Source organism: Anser brachyrhynchus, assembly GCF_964034855.1.
Source record: "Anser brachyrhynchus genome assembly, chromosome: 2".
NCBI lineage: Eukaryota > Metazoa > Chordata > Aves > Anseriformes > Anatidae > Anser > Anser brachyrhynchus.
The window spans coordinates 158,913,439-158,928,583 of NC_137695.1; the positions used below are offsets into that span (position 1 = coordinate 158,913,439).

Here is a 15,145-nt window from a genome sequence, read left to right on the forward strand (position 1 = left end):
ACCGAGTCGTCCATCTGTCAAACGTCTCTCCAATTTACAGACAAGGATATCACGTGGGAAGCATCAATATGAGATACCTAAGGAAGCATCAACATGAGGTACCACTGCCTGCTGCCTCATATCTAGACATCTTCCATGCGCTAACAAGTTCCTTTAATTCACAAAAAGAGCAAAACTGATCAAGTTACAGACAGCAATGCTGGCAGCTGCAGTTACCTATTTTCATCTGATCAATTACTCCTTCCTTTTTGTAAAATACTTCAACATTCACATGATTTATTGCAACTTGAGGTAAGGAAAAAAGTCAGAAATCTTGCCTCTGGCAGTTTTACATGGAGGAATCCTGTTTTGCACGAAAACAGCGTTACTTGTCCTGCACTGCAAACTCAGGGTGTTTTTAGCTCCTAATGTAAGAGTTTATCACCTTTACATAGCCTAAGGTCAAGCTTTTTTAAAAACTGCTTCTGCAAATTAAATCGGTATTTTAATTGTTCAGAAGAAGCAAAGACACGTCACATTCCATCCCTCCATGGGGGGATTCACGTCCCTAAGTGCAGAAAGCTGCCTTTTACCCTTGTTGGCCCAGTTTTACAGAACTATCAATATTATGTCCATCTCTTGGAGCACCCCATCAACGCGTGCTGCCTGGGATGCACAGCCCTAAAAGGATGAAAACCAAGATCGAAAACATCAATACGCACTACGTCGCGCTTACGGCTTCTCTGCTGAACATTGATCCATCTTCTCCTTATCTCATCCTCCCACCCTTCCCATCCTACAGATCTGTTTTCTTCCCCGACTATCTTGTCAGGAGGCTGCTCCACAGCAAGGTCTTTCCGTGTGCTGGGCACCACAGACGAACACAAGAACACAATCTTTGGTTGGCATCAGTAGGAACAACATTGTTATAGGGAGGAATTAATGACAACTGCCTACCTGTTGTTGTTGGGTGGTTTTTTTTTTTGAAGCCATCGTGTATACAACTCTCACGATGTGAGTACAGGAATATCATGCTAAAGAATTAGAACGTAAGGGGTGGGTTTTCCTTGTTTCTATGGTTATAAGCAATTTTAATGACCAACCTAAATAAAAAAGCTGGAAGAGAGAGAAAGTAGGAAGGAGTGAGGTAGGCGTATAATTTTGATTGACAAGACATAGCATAACTAGTTAAGATCTGTCAAATGTCTGCTTAAGATCACAAATCCTCAGCACATTGTATGGCAGAAATAATTAGTCTAAATGCACGGCTTCACAAAAACCTTTCTTACACAGCAAGATCGGAGCTCACAATTTCAGATTCCCCACAGCAAATAGCTGATATGATAAATACCAAGGGAGCCAGGGTAAAGACCAAAAAAATATATACATACATTAATTTTTATTATTTGTGAGATTTTCAAATGCTACCATGCCACAACAGCTTAACTTTTGCTCCAGACTCCCAAAAAAATATAGAAAGAGGACAGCATTCCCAAATCGTCAGCTACAACATCAAACTACCTGAAAGGTATTATCAACTGCGTCACTTCAGAATCACGTTCAATGATGTATAAGCAGAGTAAGACAATTCCTGCCTTAAAGATGTAAAACTAGGAGGCTGAATGCATACAGAGTTGCGCATAGATTGGAAGGGAAATATATTAGGAAGCACGGAGGCAATCTTGCTTGGCAAGACCAACAGAAACACCAGCACAACAGTCTGCTCTAGGTATTTCAGGAAATAAAAAAAAAAAAAATTGGGGGAAAATTAAGGACAACCCTATAAATACTCATCAGCAATGCATCAAGAGGGAAAAGCAACAGAGCAACATATATGTGAAGCATGTGAAAGTCAGAAACAGAGATTCATGACCTTGGAGGGAAGAGTCAACATCTCAACAAGACGTAAGGCAGCGTGCGAAGGGCTCTGGAAGATGCAACCAGCAGCCTATGTGTAATGACATGAAGATGCAGGACGCAACAAAGGACTGACACAAAGAAGATGCAAGGCACACCCAAACCAAGCTAGGAAGATATTTTTCTTTTACTTGACCGGCACTGTCGAGATGCAAGCAGGACACGGTGATCTTCAGCACTCATGAGAACACTTTACGTACCACCACCTCCTAAGTTTCTGAGTACTTTCTTTTAATGTTCTAGAGCACTGCTATTTTATCAAATGCTGTTTCACTGTTACGGAGGGAGAAAAACAGGCCGAGAGGATGGGGTTATGAAGAAGGGAAGTCAACAAACAGCTCCTGAGATGCCTGCCAACAGGAACTGCACTTAAACTATCAAATTCTGGCAGAGAACACCCTCAAAATTTGATATTTAAAAGTCTTATGGTGTTGGAATGTATAATTAAACTAAAAGGACACAAGTGAACTAAGAGCTGATCAACACAAACTTGTATCGAAGTCAGGAGAATGTGTTCCCACGAAGACTCAGCCACCTGGCTCTTCTGAGGTACATGGAAAGGAAAAACAATCTACTTTATTTCCCTAGAGAAGATCATCCTTCTCTAGCCTCTAGAAGTTACAGATCTTTACAATCTCAGACAGCTAAAAAGCAAAACACATCGTAAGAACTTGCCTTGTTTACTGCCAGTTTGCAATCCTAGAGAAATGTATTTATTGATACAGGTCACTGCCTGACAACGTCCAGTATTCACAATGCAAGAATGATGAAAACACCTACAAATTAGTATTTCTTGAAGAACCACAGCAGTCTCTCCTCAAGAATTGGTATAAATGGAGGGCTCAAATTGTTTTTCTGCCTCATCACCTTACTAAAGCAAGTCCAAACTATCTCTTAAAACTTTCAATTTGCAAGTGAATAAACTAAACCTGTATGAAATGTATTCTTTCAGTGGTTATACCCTAACCAAGCATTCACACATTGTTGCCTCTTACTAGCAGTATATAAAAAGTCATACAAAGCTTTGCTGAATTGGCGAATGATTCCTTGATTCCAACTGAACTCTTAAGAAGACAACCAAGACTCCTCCAAGCTCCAAACCAAGCTCCAGGTCGCGTTCTCCACCACTCTGTTGGACACATTGGCTTCGTTCAAGTCCAACCATACACCCCATCAAACCATCGTGAGCCTCGAGTCCAACTCACACCTCAGCACAGGTTCTTTATATTGCAGAGAGACCACGTGCAAGGGCAAAGAGTGCTATAGGTGCAGCCTTCCAACTCTCCTATCCAACTGCTGTGGACACTAACGCCCCCCAGACAAAAATATCCGGTCAACTGCCCAAGAAATACCATGAAACCACATAGCCACCCAGCTGTAGCTGCTTGAATACAGCTGAGCTTGGGTTGAATGCAACTGAGGAGAAAAAAAAAAAAAAGAAAAGGAGAAATGGTACCTCTGACTTGCACCGATGGACAGATGACCAGCTTGGACAGCCACGGATTGAGAAGCACGACACCACCGTTTTAAATCTCCTAATTTACAGACATCACTATTTCCTTCCCAGCAGTGCCACCAAGAACACAATAACAAGGAAGATAAAACCGAAAAAGCAATTTATATTTTATCCAATACTCCTTACCGAAAGGTTTCAAACAGCCAAGCTACCTATCAGCATCTTGAAGACAAAAGCCAAAGTAGCACTGAAGCAGCTGACTTGAGCTCATTTACTGCTAGATAATACCTCCAAGCCTCCCAGTCCAACTCTGCAGCCATCAGAGCCATCTCTTCCCTGGACAGTGCCCAGGAATCGCTTGCAAATGCAGTGCAACTGGATTTACTGCTTCTGCAACCCTGGAAACCCAAGTTACAGAGGTGACGTTACATTTCGTTTTGCCAATGCTAATCTAATACCTTTTTAAAGGTGCACACGTTTCACTCTGTTGGCTTCCAACGCCGAATTCCTGGCCCTGCTAAGCTTCAGAATAAATGAGAGGAGTGTGCCCTCTGGGCGAAATCCCTTGCTGTAATCTGTATTCAAAACACACCGCTCCAGAGCCTTGCGCACGTTGCCAAAATCGCCTTGAGGTTTGCTCTTGAGATGGCAATTTGCATATCAACATTTTGCTGCAGAGATTACCCAATGTCCCCGCTATTATTTTAATACTCAACTGTGGGCGGCCCCCCGAGCGGTGCACAGAAGCACACGCTAAAAATACCCGCCTTCCCCACTGGCTCTGCACATGACCACAGCTAACACCGGCTCGGATGCAAAACCGCGAGCGACGGCAGCCATCCGCCTCTCAAGGATGCTGCAGAGCGCTCCAAAGTGCCGAGAACCAAAGAGCTCAATAAAACACGCTGAGAACCAGAAAGTACCTCTGCACGGATGGAGGAAGGATGCGCACAGTAGCTGGAGGAGGAGAACCGCAGGAGGAGCTGGGTTTGCAGCCACGGAAAGCTGGAGATATTTATCGAAGCACGAGACGTACTTGGGAAAACAAATTAAGAGGTAATAAAGGAAAGCAGGCAAGGGAGGCATCACCGGGGACGTGAATTTAAGACTCTGAAAGGAAGAAGGGAAAGAAAGCTCGTGCGAAGAAGATGAGCGGTCCTGTGAGCATGGCCTGACTCATGCCCCAGAAGGGAGCTCCCTGTCCCCATTGGCAGCACGGTGCTGTGAAAGCATACGAAAACCGACAATTGCAAGCTTTTCTATGCCTTCCTCCTGCTCGCCCAGCAAAGCCCGGTCTCAGAAGTGGTAATTATTTTTGGCAAGACATAAACAGGTCCAGGCAATGAAACCAAAAAACAGTTATTTACGAGACACAAGGCAGGGAGTTGCATCGGAGCCCGGCTATCAAATCAGCAAGCACAAGGTCACTCTCATCTGCTTAGGAGAACAGATTTTTTTTCTTTTTTTTTGGAAACTGGTGTGCAAGCCTGGGTCAGCCCAGACAGGCAAAGAACAGAAAATGCCAGAAAAACTTGCCTCGATCAAGGGCTTTCTTGCAGAAGTCGTAGGCAATGAGATGAGGTTCATCAAGCTTTTAAGTGACCATGAGCATCACCTCCACCACAGGAGCAGAGGAAGAAGGACATCAGGTTGTCTGCCAAAGCTGATGTAGAGGGAGGCACCAGAGGGACTCAACCTGCACATAAAGTAAGTATGAACGCATCCATCACCTTATCCTGAAGGCCACCAACTGCTTCCAGGGAATCAGGTTACCGTCCCAACCTCCCAACCCAAGAAGCACCAGAGGTTTCAAGAAGCAATTTGCTTTCGAAGCGCATGGCTTTATACTCTCATCCACCTTTCTGCCAGCAGAGAAAGACAGCAAAATCTGAGCCCTCCCAGCCAAGGGGACGTTGCAACCCAAGACTGCTCAAGAAAGCAGGAGCATCTCAAGCCCACAAAGTGACCACTGTGGAAAAGGTAAAAGCTCCTTCTGGTCTTACAAGGGCCAGATGGATGCTAAAAGCCAAGAGGTACAGGAAGGCAGGAGGCAAGCAACCCAAAGAGATGAAGACTTCTAGACTGCCTTCTGCATCCCATCTTTACATTCAAGTGCCTCACAAACATGATCAAGACCCACAACTCTGTCTCCAAGTAAAAATTAAACTAAATTCTTATTAATTAAAAGAATACCACCATGACAATGCACTAGCAATGGAACTGGACCAAGAGAGAAGAGCGAGTCTGGAAATCTAGCAGCCCATGAGATGTCTCTACACACAAAATGAAACAAACTGAGTGCGAAGAACAGGACAAATATACAACAGAGTAACATACAAAGCAAGAGAGGAATAAGAAAAGACACTCTTGGTCTCCATGCAGAAAGAGGATCTTTATAATTAAAGTTATGGTATTTCCATGAGGGGACAAAAAAACAGAATTGAAATATTTTCCATTCCCCCATGTTTGTGGCAAAGGAGAAGAAATGCATCCACTTGAAGCTCTAGCAGCGATAATCAGGGGGATATTACACTATCTATAGTGAGACTGTCAATCTGCTTTTTTGGATTCAACAGTGCATCTGTCACAGCATCCCATTTTATTGTAATATCGCGGCGCTGTTCACACCACTTCCTAAGATGCATTTCCAAGGGGACTAGTTTTGGCACTTTGCTAGGATAGCAATCCATCGTACTTTTAGAAAAATGACCTGTACCTACGAAACTTTCCTGTGGTGCATGATCAACGTTTAAGAGGCCTTTTGAAAGCTCACAGTTGTTCTCTACCACAAATACGTCAAAAAGCAACACTTCTGGGACTGTGACGCCCACATTTTGCCACCTATTTGCATCTTCAGGCACTTGCAGTTAATGGAAGATGAAGGCCCTCCACTTTGAGAAATCAAGCCACTAACATGTGGTGGTCTAAGCACAACTTTAAGTTCAACAGTTTTATCACCGTAAAAATCTTGTTGATCATCATTAAGAGAGATCCTAGGAAAATAATGATTCCACTCCGTCCACTGCAGCTTCAGCAGAGAAATGACTGAAGCCACAGAAACACAGAAACTTGGGTTGTCAATGATGAGTTTTCATGGAATCACAGAATATCCTGAGTTGGAAGGGACCCACAAGGATCATCAAGTCCAACTCCTGGGTCCACAAAGGACCACCCAAAAATCAGACCCTGTGTCTGAGAGCGTTGTCCAAACGCTTCTTGAACTCCAGCAGGCTCAGGGCCATTACCACGGCACTGGGGAGCCTGTCCCAGTGCTGACCACCTCTGGGTGCAGAACCTTTCCCTCACACCCAGCCTGACCCTCCCCTGTCCCAGCTCCATGCCGTTCCCTCGGGTCCTGTCGCTGTCCCCAGAGAGCAGAGCTCAGCGCCTGCCCCTCCGCTCCCCTCGTGAGGGAGCTGCAGGCCGCCATGAGGCCTCCCCTCGGCCTGCTCTGCTCTGGCCTGAACAAACCAAGGCACCTCAGCCACTCCTCATGTCTCTTCCCCTCCAGATCCTTCACCATCTTGGTAGCCCTCCTTTGGACACTCTCTAATAGTTTTATGTCCTTCTTATATCAGGGCACACAAAGCTTCACACAGTATACGAGGTGAGGCTGAACCAGCGCAGAGTAGAGAAGCCTCCAACTCTACAACTCAGAGCAGAGAAATAACCAACTCTCAAAAAAATAGCGTAAAACCAAACAAAAACTCATGCAGCATATTTATACATATGAGAAATATTTATTTCTACAGAAATACTTTATACAACATATATATTTATATAAATTTCATTTGTCACACTTGTTCTCTGAGCACCTGCTGCCTGGGACTGATGTTGGGACTGATGTTGGGGTTGATTTTGGGACTGATGTTGGGGTTTCACCATCAGTAACAGGCAGGCGAGAGATCTGTTGGCAATATATCAAGCAGACAGAAGACACCAAAACATTTTGAATACCTATATCCCTTATCCAGCTCTTTAGCAGTATGTTTAAACTTGTATAGATCAGGTATTTTAGAAGTTAGGAGATTCTCCAGAGTCTAGGAAGCTAATGGTGACACAAGGGATCACAAATTAATTGTTTTGTGGGGAGAAAAAAAAGCCACAGAATCATAGAATTCTTGTGATTGGAAAAAAACTTAAAAGATCATCTAATTCCAATCCTTCTGTCATGGGCAGGAACACCTTCTACTAGACCAGGCTGCTAGACCATGAAGCAAGAACTAAACCTTAAAGCAGCTTTTGATGGCAGAAAAGAATTTCTTCCTAATACCTGATATAAACCTACACTCTTTTCAGTTTAAAGACATTACATCCCTCAGAGAGTCCCCCTCCAGCTTTCTTGTAGGTCCTTTTCAAGTACTGGAAAGCCACTATATGGTCTCCCCAGAGCCTTCTCCAGTCAAAAGCTACATTAAGGTTTAGTTCTTGCTTCATTAGGCTTTGCAGGAAGAAATTCTTCACTACAACGGTGCTGAGGCACTGGCGCAGGTTGCCCAGAGAAGCTGTGGATGCCCCATCCCTGGAGGCGTTCAAGGCCAGGCTGGATGGGGCTTTGGGCAACCTGGGCTCCTGGGAGGTGCCTCTGCCTATGGCAGGGGGGTTGGAATTAGATGGGCTTCAAGGTCCCTTCCAACCCCAAGCATTCTATGATTCCATGAAAAGCTGAAGATCTGCAGGACCCAACAGAAGAATATATCTACATGGAAGATTTAAAAAATAAATAAAAAAAAAAATGAAGATCCATCTATTCCTCAGTGCACAGCATCTACTCTTATATAAGATGATTATTTTCTTTTGCCAGCTGTGAATAGAAAACAGTTCATCAGAGTTAACTTCATGCTGTTTTAGCAATTGGCATACTTTTTTTTTAATAAATGGTTTCTCATTATTAAAGATCCTTGGCAAAAAGAAGGTCATTCCACGTACGGTTTCTCAGCCAGACCATAATGGTCTGAACAAGATAGATTGCAATGAGGAGTACACTGGTCTTTTTTTTCCCCTCTCCATCCTCATGATGGCATGGCCTTGAGTAGTGCCAGGAGAGGTTTAGATTGGATAGCAGGAAGAATTTCTTCATGGTAAGGTTGGCCAAGAACCATGGAAATGGTGGAGTCCCCATCCCTTGAGGTTTTCAGGAAATGTGTGGCTGTGGTCTTTAAGAGCATGGTTTAGTGATGGGACTCAGTAGGTCAGGTTGATGGTTGGACTTGATCCCGAAGGTCTTTCCCAACATAGATGATTCTTTGATTTTCAGTCAATGGCAGGACATAAAAGAGCCCTTGTGCCCAGCTAGCACTGAAAGCAAATAATCAGCGTTATTCTCCTTCAAAATTTTGAAAAATTCCTACACTTTGGCAACAATCCGCTCCAGCAGAAACAACACCAAAATTGCACAAACTCAACAGCTCATCGCCTGCAGCTCCCGGTGCCAGGCGGATGGAAGCGCAATAAATAAGGAATAAAGGAAATCCATCACGTCCATCGTCATATTAAATAATTACCCAGTGAGTCAGCACAGTTCCGTTGGGTTCCTGCAGCCTCATCTCTCTTCCCAATTGCCAGGCAGATGCACAGCAGCATTTCTCTCCCCATAAAATTGCAATATTAGAAGAATTCAGAGCATAACAAAACCTCCAAGCTGGGCCAAGGAGGCGTCCACCTGGAGAGCAGTGTTTGGTGGGCAGGGATGCTGCGAAGCGTTTGGTAATAATTCAGCTTCAACAGATTCACGGTTATCTACAGTTAGTTGTGGCCACTGCTCAAATTGATAAAAAGTCCGATTTTTCACTGCTAATATGTTTTCTGAACAAATTATTCATGCTGAAAATTTCAATAGTGGTTATTTGCTGAGGACTAAATTCAAGGAGGAAATCTGGATGTTGAGTGGTGTTCTTCGAATAACACCAGGGAGGGAAAATTGTTCGCTCACACTGAAGATGCTTCGTTTTGAAAAACCTCTATCATCTCCAACCTCATTTCCTACACCTCAGCATTTCCCCCTCCATGGAAGTCTCAGCTGATGCTTTGTACTCGACAGCCAGAAAACTCTGCTAAGACTTTTTCTCCAGAAAGTTTTGCCCAAATTTCAAGCCATCATCATCGCATTGCTCGTAAACCCAAGGCGATATCATCTGGCCTTCTCCAAAAAGCCGAAAGGACTTATTTTTCTCCTCCGAGACATCCTAATTTTGGGACGCATGAGCACCATTTCATGTGAACTGTGGTCACGGTCATGAGATGTCACATGCAAGTGGTAAATAAATAGGGGCTTTCAGGCACCAAAAAGAAAGATGGAAAAACAAAAAGTAAGAAAGGCCAAGCTGTGTTCATGGTTTTATGTTTCCATCACACAGCTCCTCTACAATTTCTTCACATTTTTATTCAAAGCAGCCAAGCTTGGGGGTTCCTTTGGACCATATCAGTATGGTATCTCACGCAACAAAGGGAATTTTATGACAAATGGCTTAACCCAAAAGATTTGGGTCTCAACTCCTCCAAACCTACCTTTCACACACAAAAAAAAAAAATAGACGAGGCATCTCCCTCCTCCATGCAGAAGTAAAACGAGAAGATTCATTTAACATGGCCCTGGGCAACCTCCTCCAGGTGGCCCTGCTTGAGCAGGGGTTGGCCTAGAGGACCTCTGCGATTCTCTGAAAACAATGGGAATTGGGGAAAGCCCTGGTCCAAAACCCTGCTACACAGTGGTTTCCCTTAAAAGATAATAGGGATATAAATTCTTCTTTGCAACTTTTTGCTTGCAATAGCCCAGGAGATGAGTAGCCAATGCAAGTAAATGCCCTTTGGGAGAGCTTTGCCCCTAGCTATGAATCCCAGCAAAGCAGCATCACGAAACGTTTTTTGGGGTTTTTTTTTAGACCCATTTTCAGAATATTTTCCTGAACAATTGATATATTTTTCTGAGCAACTGATAATATTTTTAACAATTGATAATATTTTTCTGAATAACTGTTCACCGATCTCTGCTTTCTGATGGTGCTGCAAGAAAAACTGACAGTAATACGGAAAAAAAAAAATCCATTCTTCCCCCTTTTTTAATATTAATTATTTTTTCATTATCAGAATCACTGGAAGGCAGAGATGTGCCCATGCATTCCAACAAAGACACGGCACCTGCCTACTGAATTTCCTGACTAGTGGAACTAGCAAGAAAACGAGTTTTAAATAGAAACCTCCCTGCAAGTGTTAAATCAGATTAATTCTTTTACTTTATTTTAATTTTACATACCATTTGCAAGGCAAGCAGGAAAAATAAAAAAAAAAAAAAAAAGAGCAGGGTTCTTATCTCGACCGCGCTCCTTTGGCGGAAATGCTGGGCTTTATTAAAACCCACAAATAACCTTGGTGACAGCAGCGCTGCCGGCGAGGTGGGGCTGTGGCACGCGTTTCATCCACAGCTTTCCGGGCGCTCAACGTCAAGCATTGAGCATCCTTCGTCGCTGCGGCACCTAACGCCGCCGCTGGCAGCACCAACCCGAGTTTCTGGCCAGGTTTTTGCGGAGCTGCAGGTGCCAGAAAGCGCGCTGCAAGGAAACGAACTCTGAAGGGCTGGCGATGCTGCTGGAGGAGCAGCTTTGCGATCCTACGCCAGCGAGCGTCGGGGTTTAGGCACGCTCCGATGCTTCGTTTTGAGCCAAGTTCGTGCATTTCGATGAAGTTTGGATCCTGCCATAGGTAAATCTGCTCGGCAAGACACCACCAGCCACATCCCAAGTGGAAGAGCCCGGTTTTCCATCCATCGGGTCTCCAGCGCGGGATCAGACGTGGACATTAAGTCTGGTGCAAGCAGCCTTCGCCCTGACCACGATGACCCCAACCCTACATAAAGCACACACCGAGGCTCCTCCTGCCCTCGGGTGTCATGGATTTACACCATCAATTGCGGATTTACACCATCAATCGTGGAGATACCAACCTCAGAAGATCCATGAAAAGCCAAGCAAGAGCCATCTCCCCACCCGATGAAGCTGAAGTGTAGGAAGGAAGGCAACAAAGGCAGCAAAAGTAAATTCCATTTCTTCAAGTTCCTTCCATTTGCATCCAGCAGAACGCGGTTATGGAACAGGCAGGGAATCAAAAGCATTTATTTTTATCTTGATATTATTTACCCTTTCCCGCTTGCTATTTAAACATCCCTGAATTCCCAGGAAAATCAGCAATTCAAAACACCGTTTGATATATATTTATAAGCAGGGGGAAGCACAGACCCGTTCATTTTTGACTTGCTCGCTTTTTTTGTTTGTTTTATTAGATTTCAAGTGCCGTAATATCGACGTGCCAGCTTCTCGAGAGGCAGAAGTTGGAGCCAGCTGATCCTTCAGGTCCCTTCCAACCCAAATTGTTCTGTGATTCTCCTTCTCACCTACCACGGATTCTTGACCAAGAGATAAGACAGGATGGGAATAAAGGATTTAATATTAAAGTCCCTGTTCCACCAGCCTCTCTAGACAAATTTCCAGTCGTCTTCATGCACAAGAGGCAACTTTGGACTGCTGGAAAACTGCAGAGCAGAGTTACACGGCAAAAATACCCCCAAAAAGTGCCTGATGTGACTCCCTGGTAGATGTTCCTGCTCCAAACACCAGCCCTGAGCACAGAGCAGAGGATTTTGAGGTATCTCGCTGCCAGAATCGCTGCCTGCCCCTTGCCCAGCCCGTGCCACCCAAGCCATCTTCCCACCCATCGTTTGGGGACCCGAGCCAAGGAAAGAGCACAAATTTCACTCATGCTCCCAACACCGTTCACCATCCTAAGAGCCAAGCAAATGCCAGCCCTGAGGAGGTACCAAACCCTCCCTTCCCGCACCCAATTTCCAGCGGAGCTCCTCGGGGCACCTCTGCCAGCCCAAACCCAGGTGCTCGCACCCCACCGTGCTCAGCAACTCACCCGCTGGGGCAAACCTCTCCTCCCGCTGGCTCTTCCACCTCCACTTCCCAACCCGCCGCACTGCGAAGCCTCCCAAAACCTTACGAGGCATCCCAGGAAGATGCTGAGCTCCGCATCCCAAACCTGCCCCAAGCTCCTCGGAGCAAAGCGGGCTCGCTGCTGCCCTCGCCTCCTTTCCGACACGACTTGGGGAGGAGCAGGGGTGGCCGAGGAGGCACAGCCGCATTTACGCTTGAGCTCAGCCTCTCCTACATCCCTTACAGCCACAACAGTGTTTTTTTTTTTAATTGCATTAACAGGCACAAGCAAAACAGCAAGGCCTGGCTGAGCGCAGCGGAGGGGATTTGTTGCTCAGCTGATGGCTGGAGAGAGGGAATCGGCGCATCAACGGTGCCCTGGAAAAAGGCAGGGATGAACCTGGAGACGAGACGAAAATTTGGAGGCTCGAGCCACCCACCTGCCGTGCTGGCTCCCGGGCCCAGCGCATTCACAGCCCCACTGCAAAGCTTGGAAAATGGTGTAAAAGTGGGATTAATAACAAAAACGTGACTTATTTCTATTATTTTTGAAGAGGAACGAGGGGAGAGAGGGGAAGTAAAACTAATCCAGGTTAGTTCCCCCTTTGGAGTCCATGCATCACTAAATCAGCGCACTTAAAATGCAAACAGCAAAAGGTTTCGCGGGGCACGTTCAGCGCGCTCGCTGCAGAAGGAAAACGTTCTTCTGGGCTGTAAAAACCTTCAGCTTTTTGCTAAAGCTGCCAGAACGGTGATTTTCAGGTGCTGCGGGTTCAATGCACCGTGCAGCCAGGGTTCAACTTACTGAAATCTCAATATATTTTAAAGCACAGGCGTAACAACTAAAGTTTCTGCCAGGGCATTATCTTGAAGGTCATAAAATTACCACCATACCCCCCAAGCAAAGTCAGAAGCGATCCCAAATCCCTTATTTAACTGCACCGAGGGTGCTGGACCAGTTCCTGACCCGGCCATCACACCGGAGCTCAGCCCCACGTGTTTTGCTGTGTGAAGGCACTGCAGAGCAGTGCCGCCGTGGCTGGTGGCAGGGGACGAAGCTCCCAGGCCAGCACACGTGGGCTGGGCGTGCAAGGGGCTCCCGAGCACAGAGGCTTCCTGTGCACGGCCAGAAAGCCTCCAGGTTGCACGTGCACACCCCGTGCATGGCCACAAAGTCTCCAGTTTGCATGCACACGCCCTGTGCAAGGCCAGCAAGCCTCCACTTTGCATTCTCACACCCCATGCATGGTCAGAAAGCCTCCACTTTGCACAATGCCCACTCTTGTGCATGGCCCGAAAGTCCCCAGTATGCATTCTAACAACCTGTGCAAGGCCAGAAAGTCTCCATTTTGCACATGCACGCCCTGTGCAAGGCCAGGAAGTCTCCACTTTGCACACGTACACCCTGTGCATGGCCAACAAGCTTCTACTTTGCACTCTCACGCCCTGTGCAAGGCCAGCAAGGCTTCACTTTGCATAATGCACACGCCATGCAAGGCCAGCAAACCTCCAGTTTGCCCATGCACACCCTGTGCAAGGCCAGCAAGTCTCCAGCATGCATTCTCACGCCCTGTGCATGGCCAGGAAGTCTACACTTTGCACATGCACACCTCGTGCAAGGCCAGCAAGCCTCCACTTTGCAGACGCACATTCTTGTGCATGCCCAGAAAGTCCCCAGTATGCATTCTAACAGCCTGTGCAAAGCCAGAAAGTCTCCACTTTGTGCACGCACGTCCTATGTAAGGCCAGCAAACCTCTAGTGTGTATGTGCACGCCCTGTGCAAGGCCAACCAGCCTCCACTTTGTGCACTCATGTTCTGTGCATGGCCAGCAAACCTCTAGTTTGCATGTGCACGCCCTGTGCAACACAAGCAAGCCTCCACTTTGCACAATGCACACTCTTGTGCATGGCCCGAAAGTCCCCAGTATGCATTCTAACAGCCCGTGCAAGGCCAGAAAGTCTCCACTTTGCACACGCACATCTTGTGCAAGGCCAGCAGGCCTCCAGTTTGCACATGCACGCCCTGTGCATGGCCAGCAAGCCTCCAATTTGCACATGCACGCCCTGTGCAAGGCCAGCGAGTCTCCGGCATGCATCCTCATGCCACGTGCACGGCCGTAAAGTCTACAATTTGCACACGCACGCCCTGTGCATGGTCAGCAAGCCGCCACTTTGCACTCTCACACGCCGTGCAAGGCCACAAAGCCTCCAGCACGCGTTCTCACACCCCGTGCGTGCCCAGCGAGCCTCCGCTTCGCACACTCACGCCCCGTGCAAGGCCAGGAAGCCCCCGATTTGCACACGCACGGCCCGTGCACGAGCAGCAAACCCCGCTTTTGCACGCTCACGCCCCGTGCAAGGCCTGAGGGTGCCCACTTTGCACACTCACGCCCCGTACGCGGCCATAGGGCCACGGAGCGAGCCTGCACGCCCGGCTCCAGGCGGTCACACGCCCCCTGCCCCCCCCCCCACCCGACCGCGCGCCCCGCGTGGAAGGGGGAGGGGGGGGGAGGGGCGGGGAGAGCCCAGCGCGCGCCCCCGCCGCCGCGCGCGCGCGCGCGCCCCTCACCTGCCGCCGCGCGCCCGCCGCCGGCACCCAAACATCACGTGACCGCTCCCGGCCCCGCCCTCCCCGCTCCCCGACCACGTGCTCGCTCCCCTCCCTGCCCGGCGCCCGGGCTTTCGGGTGAGCCGCCGGACTACAAGTCCCAGCGGGCCTTGCGAGGCGTCGCCCCGCCCCCTCGCCCGCCCCGGGTGGCCAATCGGGGATGAGCGCGGGGGCCCCGCCTCCTGTCCCCTCAGAGCGTTGGGCGCCTGAGGGGGTCGGGGACGTGCCTCAGCCCCGCGCCCCCTCAGAGCCCCCCG

The 15,145-nt window shown here is 47.5% G+C and overlaps 1 protein-coding gene across 7 annotated transcripts in view; it reads right to left on the reverse strand.

Annotated features, from left to right (window-relative positions):
- Positions 1-14,923, reverse strand: part of TSNARE1 (t-SNARE domain containing 1) — a 462,256-nt gene extending 447,333 nt beyond the window's left edge. For 3 of the 7 annotated variants that reach the window (XM_080580846.1, XM_080580849.1, XM_080580847.1), the window contains exon 1: positions 14,850-14,923. The gene's annotated coding sequence lies outside the window, so the exon portion shown is untranslated. The remainder of the gene's footprint in view (positions 1-14,849) is intronic. The other 4 variants (XM_080580842.1, XM_080580843.1, XM_080580840.1 and 1 more) reach the window with 2 other exon arrangements.
- Between the last annotated feature and the right edge of the window lie 222 nt (positions 14,924-15,145).